Below are 15,165 nucleotides of genomic sequence, written 5' to 3'. Positions count from 1 at the left end.
TACATTAAATATGTAAATTGGGTTGATTATCACATTAAAAGTCACAAACTCCAAATTATTATAACAACAACAATATCAAAACGTTAATGTTTTTGTAATTCGATTAGTGGTTAAACTGGTTCAACTACCGATTTTCGATCTAACTAGTTCGACTGCTCTGATTGATTAGTTTAGTTTAATTAATTAAATTCAAAAAATTAAAAAAAATAAAAATTTATTAAAAATAATTTATTCAACTAATTTGTATTATTTCACAAATCAACCGGTTCAACCTCTTTTTCTAAATCGATAACTGTTGGAAAAACTACTTTCATAGGAACTTTGAGACCTCAATAAGTAAAGGTGCAGAGTTGAATCATAAAATTATGGTTTCATATTCTACTCCATGAGACCTTTACAACGGTATATCATATGCTCAAAATGGTTGAGTGATGAATGAGAAATTTATGCTCAAAGTAAGCTACTTGGAAATATTGTTGAGGAAAAGTAAAGGCTTAGAGCCCACATTGGTTAAATACCAAAGTGTGAGATGTGTTTATATATGTGAACCCTCTTAAAGGGTAATTGAATGACTAAGCTTGTAATTTTACCTCGCGTAGGAGTGTTGCAGGTCCAAACTCGACGAGGTTTGGGCGCACCCGCACAACATGAGCGATGCAAAATATCCAGACCGATCGGTCCCAACACGAATTTATTTTCCTCAGCAAACAGAATCTACTTATAAGGATACTTATCTTATTGATTTTATTTCAATAAATTTAATGGTAGATTTTGTGGATATCTTTTCCAAAATTCCAACATTCTCTATGTCTATAATAGGCCATAATTTCTTAAGGGTTTTACACACACAAAAACAAAATACTCTTTGATATTTTTCTCTTACCGAAACTCTATTGCTATCAAAACTCCTCCTTTCCTCTTCGTCTTTTCAAACATTCCGGTGATGGAAAAAGGCTTTGTTCGTTCATTGATCGTTGTAGAGGTGCTGCTATTTTGATCATTGTTGTTGTTATATCCTATGAGACATTTGACCAACGTTACTCTAAGTATCGTAAGAGCGGTCGAATCTGTCTTAAGGAAACTGTGTTTCATAGGCCTCAACGTTTCATAAAATCCCTATTCTTTCTTCTTTATTTCAACTTTGTATTACGGTTTTATTTGATTTTTGTATTTGATAAATTAATTGCAAATCATTCTATTTATATTTTACTTTATCTGTGTTTATTTATATTTAATTTATTTTATTCGCTAACGTGTTTTGTCTAACAATCCTAAGATAGATCCGATTATTTTTTCAATTTTCTAATCCGAGACAAATGAGACACCAAGGCGAAGAAAAAAAATATTTTTAGAAAATCAATTTTCTTTTAAAAATTAAATAAATCTGTTTTAGGATTTTTCCTGCCATTCAACACATTTCTTTTTCCTCTATTTTTGTTTTATTTCCAAGTGAATATTAAAACTCAAAAAATCTGTTTCAGGATTTTTCCCGCCGTTTAACAGATTTTATTCGATTTTTTTTCCAAAATTAAAAGTAAATAAAATTCGTTTCGGGATTTATTCCCGTCATTCAACGAATTTTATTCTATTATTTTGATTTTATTTCCAAACGGGAAATTAAAGGTAAATAAAATTCGTTTCGGGATTTATTCCCGCTGTTCAATAGATTTTATTATATTATTTTGTTTCTATTTTCAAACGGGAAATTAAAGATAAATAAAATCCGTTTTGGGATTGATTCCTGCCGTTTAACGGCTTTATTAAATTTTGATTTTGTTGTCAAAAATGAGAAATTAAATAAAATAAAATCTATTTCTGGATTTATTCCCACCGTTTAATAAAGATTTATTTGATTTGATTTTTTTTCCAAAAACGATAAATTAAATTAAATTAAATCTATTTTGAGATTTATTCCCGTCGTTTAACAAAATTTTATTTGATTTTATTTTATTTCCAAATTAGAATAGAATTAAATAAAATATGTTTCGGGATTTATTCTTATCGTTTAACAAGATTTTATTTTATTTTATTTTATTTCCTAATATGAATTGAATTAAATAAAATCTATTTCGGGATTTATTTCTGTTGTTGTAACACCCCAAATAATTTAATTCTGCTTCTGTGAATATCTAACACAAGTGCGTATCTACTTTAGTGGTTAAATATTTTGGGAGTGTGTGAGAGGTCTTGGGTTTATGTCCCAGTTTTGAAAATTTTGTTAATTTTTGGATCTAAGCCTTATCCTTATTTAGTGGGCTTATATCAATCGCCTGTAAATTCATATCAAAATGAGCTTGCTGGTTTGAGTGGTAAGGGGGTGGTGTATTAGATGTCTTATGTTTGAATCTCTAGGCAAGCATGAATGTTAATTTTTTCACCAATTGACTAAGAATGTTGGATAGTGATAGAATTCTGTAGTGGTTGAGATTGAGGGGTTAGAGGGACAGATTTGAGGGATATAGGAGTTATCAAAATATTTTATTTTATTTTCTATTTTTTTCTTTTTCTTTTTCTTTTTCTTTTTTCAAAGTTTCCCTCATCTCTTCTAACGTTTATTTTTTTTACTATGTTTGGGAAAATTCTTTATTTCCTGGTTTCTGTGATTCTGTCAAAATTTCATCAATTTAATCTCGATTTTCCATTTTGTCGGTGTTCTTTGTGCGTTTCTGGTTAGTATGGTAAGTGTGGTAATTAGTTTGGGTTAAAGAATCGTTGAATAATTGGGTTCGTTTTGTGTTTAGGAGAAGATTAAGAGGTTGGGGCTTCCAATCGGTGCTGTAGAAGTACGAAAGCACCATTGTTCGTTCAAAGGTAAGGTTTTTTGGTGGTTTATAGGATTGCTTGTTTCAGAGTAATTCGGTTTGGTATAGGTTTAAGCAGCTAATACGGAGTTTTTCAATCAATTATAGGTTCTAGTGGTTTTGGGATTGCAATTTGCTGCAAAAACGTACAGGCATGTACTCGAAACACAGAAAAATGAGTTTCGGCAAAAGTCGAAAAACTATTCTGTCGACGCCACACGGGTGTGTGGTCACCCGTGTGGTTGGCCGTGTGCGATACACAGCCATGTGATCAATGTAGGCATAGCCGTGCACAAGATACGGCCGTGTGGTAGCGTGAGTGTGGCCGTGTGGGCCACACAGGCTAGGCCAAGTTGGGCGTGTGGGCCACAAGGGCATGTGGATTTTGGGCAGGGCCGTATAGGCCATATGGGCAAGGCTAATCTGGGCGTGTGGAGCCACAAGAGCAAACCCCACGGGCATGGAGGCCCATTTTTTTGAAATTCTCCTTAGGATCGCACGGGCCGCTCCAATCGACTGTGGGCCTAATGTAGGGTCGATAAGGGCTAATTAAATCCTAATTTGTATGCTATGATATCCTAATAGACTGATTTGAGTAAACTATACTGTTATACATATATACAATATCTATAAATATGCACGTTGAGCATGTTAAATCTGTTATATCTGTATCTAATTTCTGTATCTGTTATTAGGGTGGGATTTGTATATGAGGAGGAAGTATTTTGTGCAGCGTTAATCGCCTATATTATGGTAGCTTGACTGCATATACTCTGATATGTGTCTTAATGGCACAATGTGGTGTGTAGGGATAGGTGGGTGTTTTGAACCCAACATGGTGTGATGGGATGGTCGGAGATGGTCTGTAGAGGATGGGGGTAGGATTTACACATATTTGATTCTGTAAACTGAATCTAAATCTGGATCTAAATCCTAATCTGAAACTTTATCTGTTTCCGACTGTGTATATAATTCTGTATGTTTGTATGCTTAATTCTGATGGGTTACATACTGAGTTATCGTAAACTCACATCTGTTGTTTGTTTTGTCCGGTAATTTATAGATTTGGCGTGGCAGAGACTCAACGGTGACCACTCAACCGTAAATTGTTTAAACTTAGCACTTTATGGTTTTATTTATGTTTTTGGTATTTATTTTCAGAGTATGTAACTTTTTGGGACTCTTTGGACTTTTTGGTTTTAAACAGTTGATATTGGTTTGCCGATTTTCTGCATGCTTGGTTAAATTGTTTTATGTAAATGATGATTTTTATGCAAAAAGAGGTTTTCCTAAAAATACGATTCAGATTTCTAAATATACCGGTTTTGTTAGACTTCCACTGTAAAATATGTTTCGGCAAATAAACTAATTAATTAACGTTTTCAAAATGGATATAAAGTACATGAGTTAAGTAACTGAAATGATTTTACGCAATTAAAGTCATTCTCTGTGACTTCTCCGGTTCGGCCATAACGTCTAGGCTAGGTTTGGGGTGTTACAGCCGTTTAACAAGATTTTATTTTATTTTATTTTGTTTCCTAATTTGAATTAAATTAAATAAAATCTGTTTTGAGATTTATTCCCACCATTTAAAAAGATTTTATTTGATTTTATTTTGTTTTCTAATTTGAATTGAATTAAATAAAATATTTTTTGAGATTTATTCCTACCGTTTAACAAGATTTTATTCGATATTGGTTTGTTTCCAAATAAAGAAGTAATCAAATAATTCTGTTTCAGGATTTATTCCCGTCATTTAACAGATTTTAATTTGATTTAATGATATAATTTTGTTCTAGGATTTAATCCTCCCATTTAACAAATTGTTTCTGATTTCGTTTCAGAATTTTTATTATTCCGTTTAACAAATCAAAGGGAAATTTTTCTGTTTATGGTGGCCTTAATTGTGGCTTTAAAGTGAATTAAACAAAATTTATCAACGGTAAATTAAAAAGACAATATAAGAATGCATGTCTAGGATTGGTTATTTGAAAGACTTGGTATTTAAGCGTGCCAAGAGTACCACATCTCTTTTAGGGTTAGCTACCTAGTGCATTGTTTTATTGTATTTTTTATTAGACCGTATAAACTTTTGTTTCGGGTTTTATTAGATTCCTGTCGTCTAACAAAAGTTGATAAGTTTTCTAATTCTGGTTTTGTTTCTTAACAAAAAAAAATGGAGACTCCCACCAATTCAATCAATTTGCAATATGAAGCTTTGGTTTAAAAGCAATCTTCGATCCAAAACTCAGTATTGCCAATGGCGACTGTTGTAAGCCACAATGAGAAACCTACAAAATTCTCGGGATAGAATTTCAAGACTTGGCAACATAAAATGTTGTTTTATTTGATCATGTTGAACTTGACCAAATTTTTGAAAGATGACCCTCCTACTGTTAAAGAGGGCAAGGTAGATGAAGTTACTACTTTCACTACTGTTGAAGCTTGGAAACATTCAGATTTCCTATGCCGAAACTACATCTTGAGTGGATTGTCGGATGCATTATACGAAGTGTATAGTGTTAATAAAATATCAAAGGAATTATGGACATCGTTGGACCATAAATACAAAGTCGAAGGTGCAGGAACTAAAAAGTTCTTAATTGTTAAATTCTTGAATTTTGTAATGGTTGATTCTAAATTAGTTGTGAATCAAGTGCAGGAACTTCAACTGATCATTCACGGAATTCTTGTTGAAAGGATGATAATAAGTGAATCATTCCAAGTGGCAGCCATTATTGATAAGTTGCCTCCTACTTATAATGACTTCAAGAATTACCTAAAGCATAAAAGAAAGGAAATGTCAGTGGAATACCTAATTGTCAGACTTCGGATTGAAGAAGACAATAGAGGTATGGAAAATAGGCTTAATAAAGTAGCAAATGACAATGTTGCTAAGGCAAACATCGTAGAAGTCAAGAAAGACTTCAAGAAGGGAAATGTAACACCCCAAACCCAGCCTAAACGTTATGGCCAAATCAGTGATGCCACATAGGAGTGGATTTCCAAAACACTAATTGATGAAAAATACATTCTTTATAAAAACTTCTTTAGGTTCTTAACAAATGGTTAGGAGGCTTAGTTTATCGAGAAGGCTCGAGTTGTTTAAGTAAAATATTAATTATACCAGTTTATTATTAAACTTTAAAACCATGTTTGTTACGGAAGCTTTTAAAACGTGTTGCATAAGCGTGACGTTTTCAGAAAAACATTTGTTTGTATTTTCTTAAAAACCGAGTCCTATTACTAATAGGTAAGATAAAATAAATAAATTCCCAAATGACAATAAACTTTAAAAGGCCTTATTACAAAATGAAAACCCAAAAATTTAAATCTTAATTATAATCTATAATAAAATACTACGTTGAGTGGCCACCCTTGAGTCCTCCGTCGCCTCGATCTATCTAAGCCTAAGGATTTCTTGCACAGATAACAAATGGGTAAATTTATGAAAACTCAGTATGTGAAATCCCAAAATAGCAGACAATCAGAGTAAAATCTGGGCCTAAGCCATTTCAGTTTCAGTTAAGAGCCTTAGCCCCTTTTCAATAACAGTAGCAGTTTAGGCCTTAGCCCATTTCAGTGATAAAAGCAGTTTCGGCCTTAGCCCATATCAGTACAGTATGCAGACAAAGAATCCTACCTAGTCCATCCGCTACACACCAACTCCGTACCAGCCCCACACACCATGTGGGGATAAAATCAACCCACCCAACCCTACACACCAAAACGTACCGTATTTAGTACTAAGCAGTATTTGCAGCGAAGCTGCTAGTACTAAGCTTATAGCATTTCAGTACACTTCCTCCAAAACATACATCCCACCCCATGTAATGCAACAAATATACGTGTATACAGAAATATCATGCTTAGAAACAGTCATACATAATACAAGGGTATTCCAATCAATTTACCTCACAGGGTATAATGGTCATTTTATCAATATAGAGTCTAAGTATACTTACCAACCCAACAGTAGGTCCGCAGTCGTCTCAGGCGACCCATGCAACCTTAGCAGTCAATCAGAGATAATGGGCCTGTAACCCATATTGCGCCCCATATGGACCCACATGCTCGTACGAACCAAAAAACCCAAAAATGGCCTTAGCCATGTGGTCTACACAGCCTCGCCCAATATTTATTACACTTTCATGCAATTCTCTAGAATGGGCCCAAAATGGCCCAATATCGTTTTGGTCCATGAAAGAGCTCATGTCCATCTCATCGACCACACAGCCTTGTTTCGTTACACGGCCTGCCACACGAGCGGCCATACACCCGTGTGGTGTCAATATCCTCCTTTTTCGACTTTTCGGCTTTTGCTATCACACATCTATTGGTAATGTTCACACACCTGTTGTGAAACGTGCGCTCAGCCTAAGAGTGTCCCCCCCCCCCAAAACCTACATTAAAACAGGATATTTTGTTAGTCGCTTGATATAAGAGTTATTCACCCTTTTCGATCCTCAACTTAAAATAACGTCTAAACTTGTATTGATTACGAGAGTGCGGTTAGCCTTGTTGAACCGATGACTAAGGCTACTTTACTTTCTTAATTGAAAAGCTACATGGACAGTGAAACCTATTATCAATGATCACACAAACACATGATTTGCAATATTATGATGGCTTAAAGAGAACACAAAACCCATAATAGGGGAAATAGGATAATCGACCAACACTCTTCCAACCAAACCATGCACCAGTTGACCACAACAATAACACCTAGAGTTACCTTGATCGAGTAATGAGGGCGAAGTTCCGACTGCCTCAAGATCCACTAATAACTCCTTCTCTTTTTGAGGAAAACTAGAAACAGAAAAGATCTTCACACCTGAGACAAGGAAGATAAGGATTTGGCACGAAAAGGAAAGAGTATTCGGCTTTAAGCAATACCATGCCACTTACCGATTTGTCAGATCACCAAAACCAAACTGCGTCGTAAAGGTTGGAGTAATCGGCCTGTCTATCAAAAAGGTAGATATCGCAACAAGAATAGCTTGAGGGAAGAGAAATAAAGAAGAGCAATGAGTATACAGTCACTATAGAAGATAAACTCAGATGACTACGAGAACAAAAGAAAGGGAACTGATAAATTCGGCCAATGAGAAATAATTGAGAAAAGCGAAGACAAAAAGAGAGAAAAGAGCAATTGGCCCAAAACCGAAATAGAAACAGTAGAGAATCGGCTTAGCCAACAAAGTAGCAAGGGAAGAAGGAGGAATTGAAACACACCCGAACCAAAAATGCACTAGAGAACAACAGCAAGAAGAGACTTTAGAAAAAAAGAGTGAGAGGACTCCAAATTTTTCCAAACCACAAAAGAAGTGACCAATTACCACTCATAGCCGAAATCTTGAGTGGTCAAAGTCCCATTAGGCCACAACTCCTGCCACTTCCAAATTCCACAAAATCCTCCTCAAATCTCTCCTTAATCCCCTCCTACAATCCCTCCATGACCGATTCAAATTCTCTTCCATACATCAGTGTTTCGGTCACACACTACTACCTCCCAAGGTAAACAATAAAAAATAATCTCCCTATACCCAAATAGGGATTCGAACCTCAGACCACTAGCATATATAACACACCACTTACCACTAGATCAATAGGCTTTTTGTTTCATACTTTAACCACATTTACTTTAAGAAGCTTACTGTCTCTAGCTAGGGTTTATTCAAGTAGAAGCAAATTTTGCTAAAGCCAAGGCTTGAACCCAAAACTTGCCAGACACTCCCAGAGTACTACACCACTAAGGCAGACATGCATCCATATCACACACACACAAAAACAATTTTAACAGGGGTTTTCGAGAATTGGGGCGTTACAATTGTACCCTCCTTAAAGAAAATTTTAGCCTCAAAATTTACCTGGTCAGAATAGGTGAGGGTACTATTGTCGCATCGTCTCCTTGGGTTCCTAGGTAGCCTCCTCTGAACTGTGGTTCCACCAAAGAACTTTTACTAAAGAGATTGATTTTCTCCTCAAAACTTTCACTTCTCGATCTAAAATCTGAACTGGTTCCTCTTCGAAAGTCAGAACTGGTCTGACTTCAATCTCCTCCACCGGTACAACATGCGAAGGATCAGAGCGGTAGCGTCTCAGCATAGAGATGTGGAATACATTGTGAATACGTTCTAACTCTGGAGGTAGATCCAACTGGTAGGCAACTGGTCCTACTCGTCTCAATATGCGGTAAGGCCCAATAAACCTTGGGCTCAACTTGCCTTTACATGAAAATCTCAATACCTTCTTCCATGGCGAAACCTTCAGAAAGAAAAATCTCCCACAGAATACTCAATTTCCTTACGCTTCAGATCTACATATGACTTCTTTCTGTCTGATGCTGCCTTCAGTCTATCTCGAATTAATCTAACTTTATCCTCGGTATCAGATACTAGTTCAAGACCCGAAACACACAGCTCACCCAACTCAGTCTAACACGAAGGAGTACAACACCTACGACCATATAATGCTTCGTAAGGTGCCATTTGTATACTAGACTGGTAGCTGTTATTATACGTAAATTCTGCCAACAGCAAGTAATCCTCCCAACTGCCTCAGAAGTTAATCATGCAACTCCTTAACATATCCTCCAGTATCTGAATCACCCTCTCTGACTGTCCATCTGTCTGAGGATGGAACATAGTATTAAAGTCCAGTCGTGTACCTAGAGCTTCATGTAACTTCTTCCACAACCGAGAAGTGAAGCGAGGATTTCTATCAGATATTATGGAAATCGGTACCCCATTCAGTCTCACTATCTCTGATACATACAACTTATCCAGTTTCTGTAACAAATAATATGTGTGAACCAGTATAAAATTGGCAGTTTTAGTCAATCGATCCACTATAACCCATATTGAATCTTTCTTAAAAGGCGTTAAGGGTAGCCCACTCACAAAATCTATAGTTACTCTTTCCCACTTCCACATCGAAATCTTAACCGGCTAAAGTAACCCAGAAAGCAACTGATGTTCTGCTTTAACCAGTTGGCATGTCAAATATTTCCCCACAAATTCGGTAATCTCACGCTTAAGACCTGGCCACCAATATATCTCACGGAGATCTTTGTACATCTTATTTCCACCTAGGTGCATAGCATAGGGGCTACTATGCGTATCTTGCAGTATAGACTGCCCCAAATCAATATCCTTAGGTACACAAATTCTGCCTCAAAAGCAAAGTACCCCTTCATTGTTCAGCCCAAAATCCACAGTATTACCATTTTTTATCTGAAGGAACCGAAGACCCAATGACTCATCTTCCAACTGTTTATTCTTAATCTGCTCAATCCACATTGGTTTGATTTGGAGCTCGACTAATAAGCTACCATCATCAAATAAGCTAAGACGAGCAAACATTGCTCTCAGATCATTCATAGCCCTACGGCTCAATACATCTGCCACCACATTGGCCTTACCAGGGTGATATTCAATTGAACAGTCATAATCTTTCAGCAGCTCAATCTATCTACGCTGTCGAAGATTCAACTCCTTCTGAGTGAAGAGATACTTGAGGCTCTTGTGATCTATATAAATGATATACTTCTCACTGTATAAGCAATGCCTCTAAATTTTCAATGCGAATATCACTGCGGCCAACTCCAAGTTATGCGTTGGGTAATTTATCTCATGAGTCTTAAGCTGACAAGATGCATAAACTACCACCTTACCCTCTTACATCAACACCACAACCTAAACCAATGTGTGATGCATCGCTATAAACAGTAAATTCTTTCCCAGACTCTAGTTGAATCAAGACAGAAGCCTCCATCAAAACTTCCTTGAGCTTTTTAAAGCTCTCTTGCTGCTCATCAGTCTAGATAAATGGCGCATCCTTACACAACAGTTTAGTTAAGGGCATGGCAATTAGTGAAAACCCCTCTACAACTCTTCGATAATACCCAGCTAGTCCCAAAAAACTATGAATTTTCGATATAGTCCTAGGTTACTTCTAATCCAACACAACCTCAATTTTTCGAGGATCAACCCTAATCCTCTCAATAGATACCACATGACCAATAACGTAACAAGAATTCACACTTGCTGAACTTGGCATACAGTTGTTTCTCCCTCGATATTTGCAGAACTACTCGGAGATGTTCATCATGTTCGACATCAATCCTTGAATACACCAATATGTCATCGATAAATACTACAACAAACTGATCCAGATAGGGTTGAAACACTTTGTTCATTAGATCCATAAAAGCTATCGGTGCATTCGTCAATCCAAAAGGCATTACTAAGAACTCGTAATGACTATAACGAGTCCTAAACGCCATCTTGTACACATTGGCTTCTTTAACTCTCAGCTGGTGATACCTCAACTGAAGATCTATTTTAAAAAAAATCATCGCTCCTTACAGTTGGTCGAACAGATAATCAATTCTTGGTAGAGGGTATCTATTCTTAATGGTCAACTTATTCAGTTGTCTGTAGTCGATGCACATACGCATAGATCTATCTTTCTTTTTCACAAACAAGACTGGTGCTCCCCACAGAGACACACTGGTTGAATAAACCCACGATCCAGTAGCTCTTGTATTTATGCCTTAAGCTATACAAGCTCTTTCGGTGCCATTCTATAAGGGGCGATGGACACTAGAGCTGTACCAGGAAGGAGCTCAATCCCAAACTCCACTTTACACTCTGGAGGTAACCTCGGTAGCTCTTCAAGAAAGACGTCCAAAAAATCTTTAACAGTCCTGATATCCTTCACCGAAGAGTTTTCAACATCTGAACCACTGAATTGGCTAAGAACGCCTCACAACCCTTGCGAACTAACTTCTCGGTCCTTAGTGCAGTAATTACATTACTCAAGTAGTTCTGTCATTCCCTAATTACCACTATCTCCTTATTGGCTTCAGTTCTCAGTATAACTCGTTTAACGGCACAATCTAGGCTTACCCGATGTTTAACTAGCTAATTCATGCCCAGTATTAAGTCGAATTTCCCGAAAGGTAGCTCCATAAGATCGACCGAAAAGATAACTCCTTGTATTTCCAAGGGAACGTCTTTTAACAACTTATTTACCCAAACAGACTATCACAGTGGACTTGGAACAGTAATTCCACTCGCAGTATTCTCAACCGGATTCCCTAATTTCTCAGTAACAGTACAAGCAACATAGGAATGAGTAGATCCTACATCTATTAATATAGTATAAGGTACATTATGGATAAAGAACATACCCGTTATAACATCTGAAGCATTACTGTCCTCACGGTGACTTACAGAATAAACTAGTGCAGGCTACCTAGCCTCAGTATGACCAGCACCTTTGCTCGGTGCCCTGTAACCACGTCCCATACCATTACCACCCCTGGCCTGACCACGGCCTCTTGGTAGCTACTTAACACCTCTAGGCGACTGACCAATACCCATACTAGTAGCTTGCATCTAATCGGGCCTCCATAGACAATCCTTAACCCGGTGCTCCAAAGATCCTCATCTCAGACATGCACCCAACTTTCTCCAACACTCGCCCTAATGGTGTTTTCTATAATCAGTACAAAATTGTGGTCCAGCAATAGCAGTGGCAGGGGCCCTAACTCTGATTGGCCCATCAGTTCTGGGCTTTTTCCTAAACCTCTGAAAAAAATTTGAGGGCTCAGCATCCCTCTTACCTCTGCCTTTCTCTCTGTTCTGACGTTCAACACGCATCATATCCTCAGTAATTTTTGCCTTGTCAACCAGTGCTGCAAAATCTCGCTCCGTCTGAAGAGCTATCAAAACCCTTAAACCATCTCTGAGGTCATCCTCAAACTGAACACACTACTTGTATTCTATTACCACCATCCTACGTGCATAGTGGCTCAGTCGTAAAAATTCGGCCTCATACTCAGCCACTGTCCTATCGCCCTGAGTTAAATTTAAGAATTCCCTTCTACGGGCATCTACATAGCTGGCACCCATATGCTTAGCCTAAAAAGTAGTCTTGAAAAACTCTCAAGTCAAACGATCAGCTTGAGTGCCCTCTTTGACGGTAAGCCACCACTGGTAGACTTCATTTCTCAGTAGCGATACTGCACCTTTTAGCTTCTAATCAGGGATGCAGTCAAGGTCATCCATGATCCTTTCTGTGGCCTCGATCCAATATTCAGCCACATTTGGGGCAACTCTAGTAATACCCTTGAATATTTCTGCCCAATTAGACCTAAGTCATTCTGTAATCGACTCGCGGAATAGATTACCAGTACCAGGCCCAGCGACCCTCTCTAGAATTCTCAACATTACTTAAGACTGTGCGTCGTCCCCAGCTGCTCGATTTTGAGACCCTGTCTTAGCCATAAGTGAAGTTGGTGCCTCTCTAACTACCTCATTAAGCTGGTGTCCAGAAGACAAAGACCCAGCCTGAGCACCTCTACGGCCTCTTCCGCGGCCTCTACCACGAATACCCCTAGTGCTTATTACCTAATCACGCTTTTATCTGTATTAAAAGTTTTATGCCAGTCAGTTTATTGTTCCAGTGTTTATTAAAGATACTTTATGAACAATATTATTTCAGAGTTTGTTTTCGCAATTCGCAATTTAAAGTTTACTCTAACCACAAAATATCAATACAGTTTTACTACCCTAAGTAGTCTTAGTAATAACATTTCAGTATTCTTATTTCAGTATAAACAGTCAGAAGCCTTACAGGATCGGCGTGGAAACTTAGTGTACCACTCATTCAGTAACATATTTCCATGTTTTTGAAAACCCAAACCCATAGTTGAATTTTGTAACCTGGCTCTGATACCACTAAATGTAACACCCCAAACTCGGCCTAGACATTATGGCCAAATCTGTGATGCCACATAGGAGTGGATTTTCAAAACACTAATTGATGAAAAATCCGTTCTTTATAAAAACTTCTTTAGGTTCTTAACAAATGGTTAGGAGGCCTAATTTATCGAGAAGACTCGAGTTGTTTAAGTAAAATATTAATTATACCAGTTTATTATTAAACTTTAAAACCATGTTTATTATTGAAGCTTTTAAAATGTGTTGCGTAAGCGTGATGTTTTCAGAAAAATATTTGTTTGTATTTTCTTAAAAACCCGAGTCCTATTACTAACAGGTAAGATAAAATAAATAAATTCCCAAATTAAAATATACTTTAAAAGGCCTTATTACAAAAAAAAACCCAAAAATTTAAATCTTAATCATAATTTATAATAAAATACTATGTCGAGTGGCCACCCTGAGTCCTCCATCCCCTCGGTCCATCTAAGCCCGGGAATTTCCTACACAGATAACAGACAGGTGAGTTTATGAAAACTTAGTGTGTGAAATCCCAAAATAGTAGACAATCAGAGTAAAATCTAGGCCTAAGCCCTTTCAGTTTTAGTTAGGAGCCTTAGCCCCTTTTTAGTAACAGTAGCAGTCTGGGCCTTAGCCCATTTCAATGATAAAAGCAGTCTGGGCCTTAGCCCATATCACTACAGTATGCAGAGAAAGAATCCTATGCAGTCCATCCGCTATGCACCAACTCTGTACCAGCCCTACACGCCATGTGGGGATAAAATCAACCCACCTAGCCCTACACACCAAAACGTATCGTATTCGGTACTAAGTAGTATTTGCAGCAGAGCTTCCAATAATAGGCTTATAGCCTTTCAGTACACTTCCTTCAAAACATATATCCCACCCCAAGTAATGCAACATAATATACGTGTATGCAGAAATATCATGCTCAGAAACAGTCATACATAATATAGGGGTATTCCAATCAATTTACCTCACAGAGGTATAATGGTCATTTCATCAATATAGAGTCTAAGTATACTTACCAACCCAACAGTAGGTCCACAGTCGCTCAAACGACCCGTGTAACCTTAGCAGCCAATCAGAGATGCGAGCCTATGTGGGCCTACATGCTCGTATGGCCTAAAAATCCCAAAAATGACCTTAGCCATGTGGTCTACACAGTCTCGCCCAATATCATTTTTGTCCATGAAAGCGCTTATGGCCATCTCGTCAACCACACGGCCATGTTTCATTACATGGCTTACCACACGGGCGGCCATACGCCCGTATGGTGCCGACATTCCCCTTTTTCAGCTTTTCGGTTTTTGCTATCATACATCTATTGGTAATGTTCCCACGCCTGTTGCAAAACATGTGCTCAGCATAAGAGTTTCCCCCCCCAAAAAAAATCTTAATTCAAACAGGATATTTCGTTAGTAGCTTGATACAAGAGTTATTCACTATTTTCGATTATTAACTTAAAATAACGTCTAAACTTTCCTTGATTACGAGAGTGCGATGACTAAGGCTGCTTCACTCTACTAATTGAAAAGCTGCATGGATAGTAAAACCTATTAACAATGATCACACAAACACATGATTTGCAACATTATGATGGCTTAAAGAGA

This window comes from Gossypium arboreum, chromosome 9 (assembly GCF_025698485.1).
Source record: "Gossypium arboreum isolate Shixiya-1 chromosome 9, ASM2569848v2, whole genome shotgun sequence".
Classification (NCBI taxonomy): domain Eukaryota; kingdom Viridiplantae; phylum Streptophyta; class Magnoliopsida; order Malvales; family Malvaceae; genus Gossypium; species Gossypium arboreum.
The sequence above is the reverse complement of the archived record's forward strand: the minus strand, read 5'-3'. Positions refer to the sequence as shown.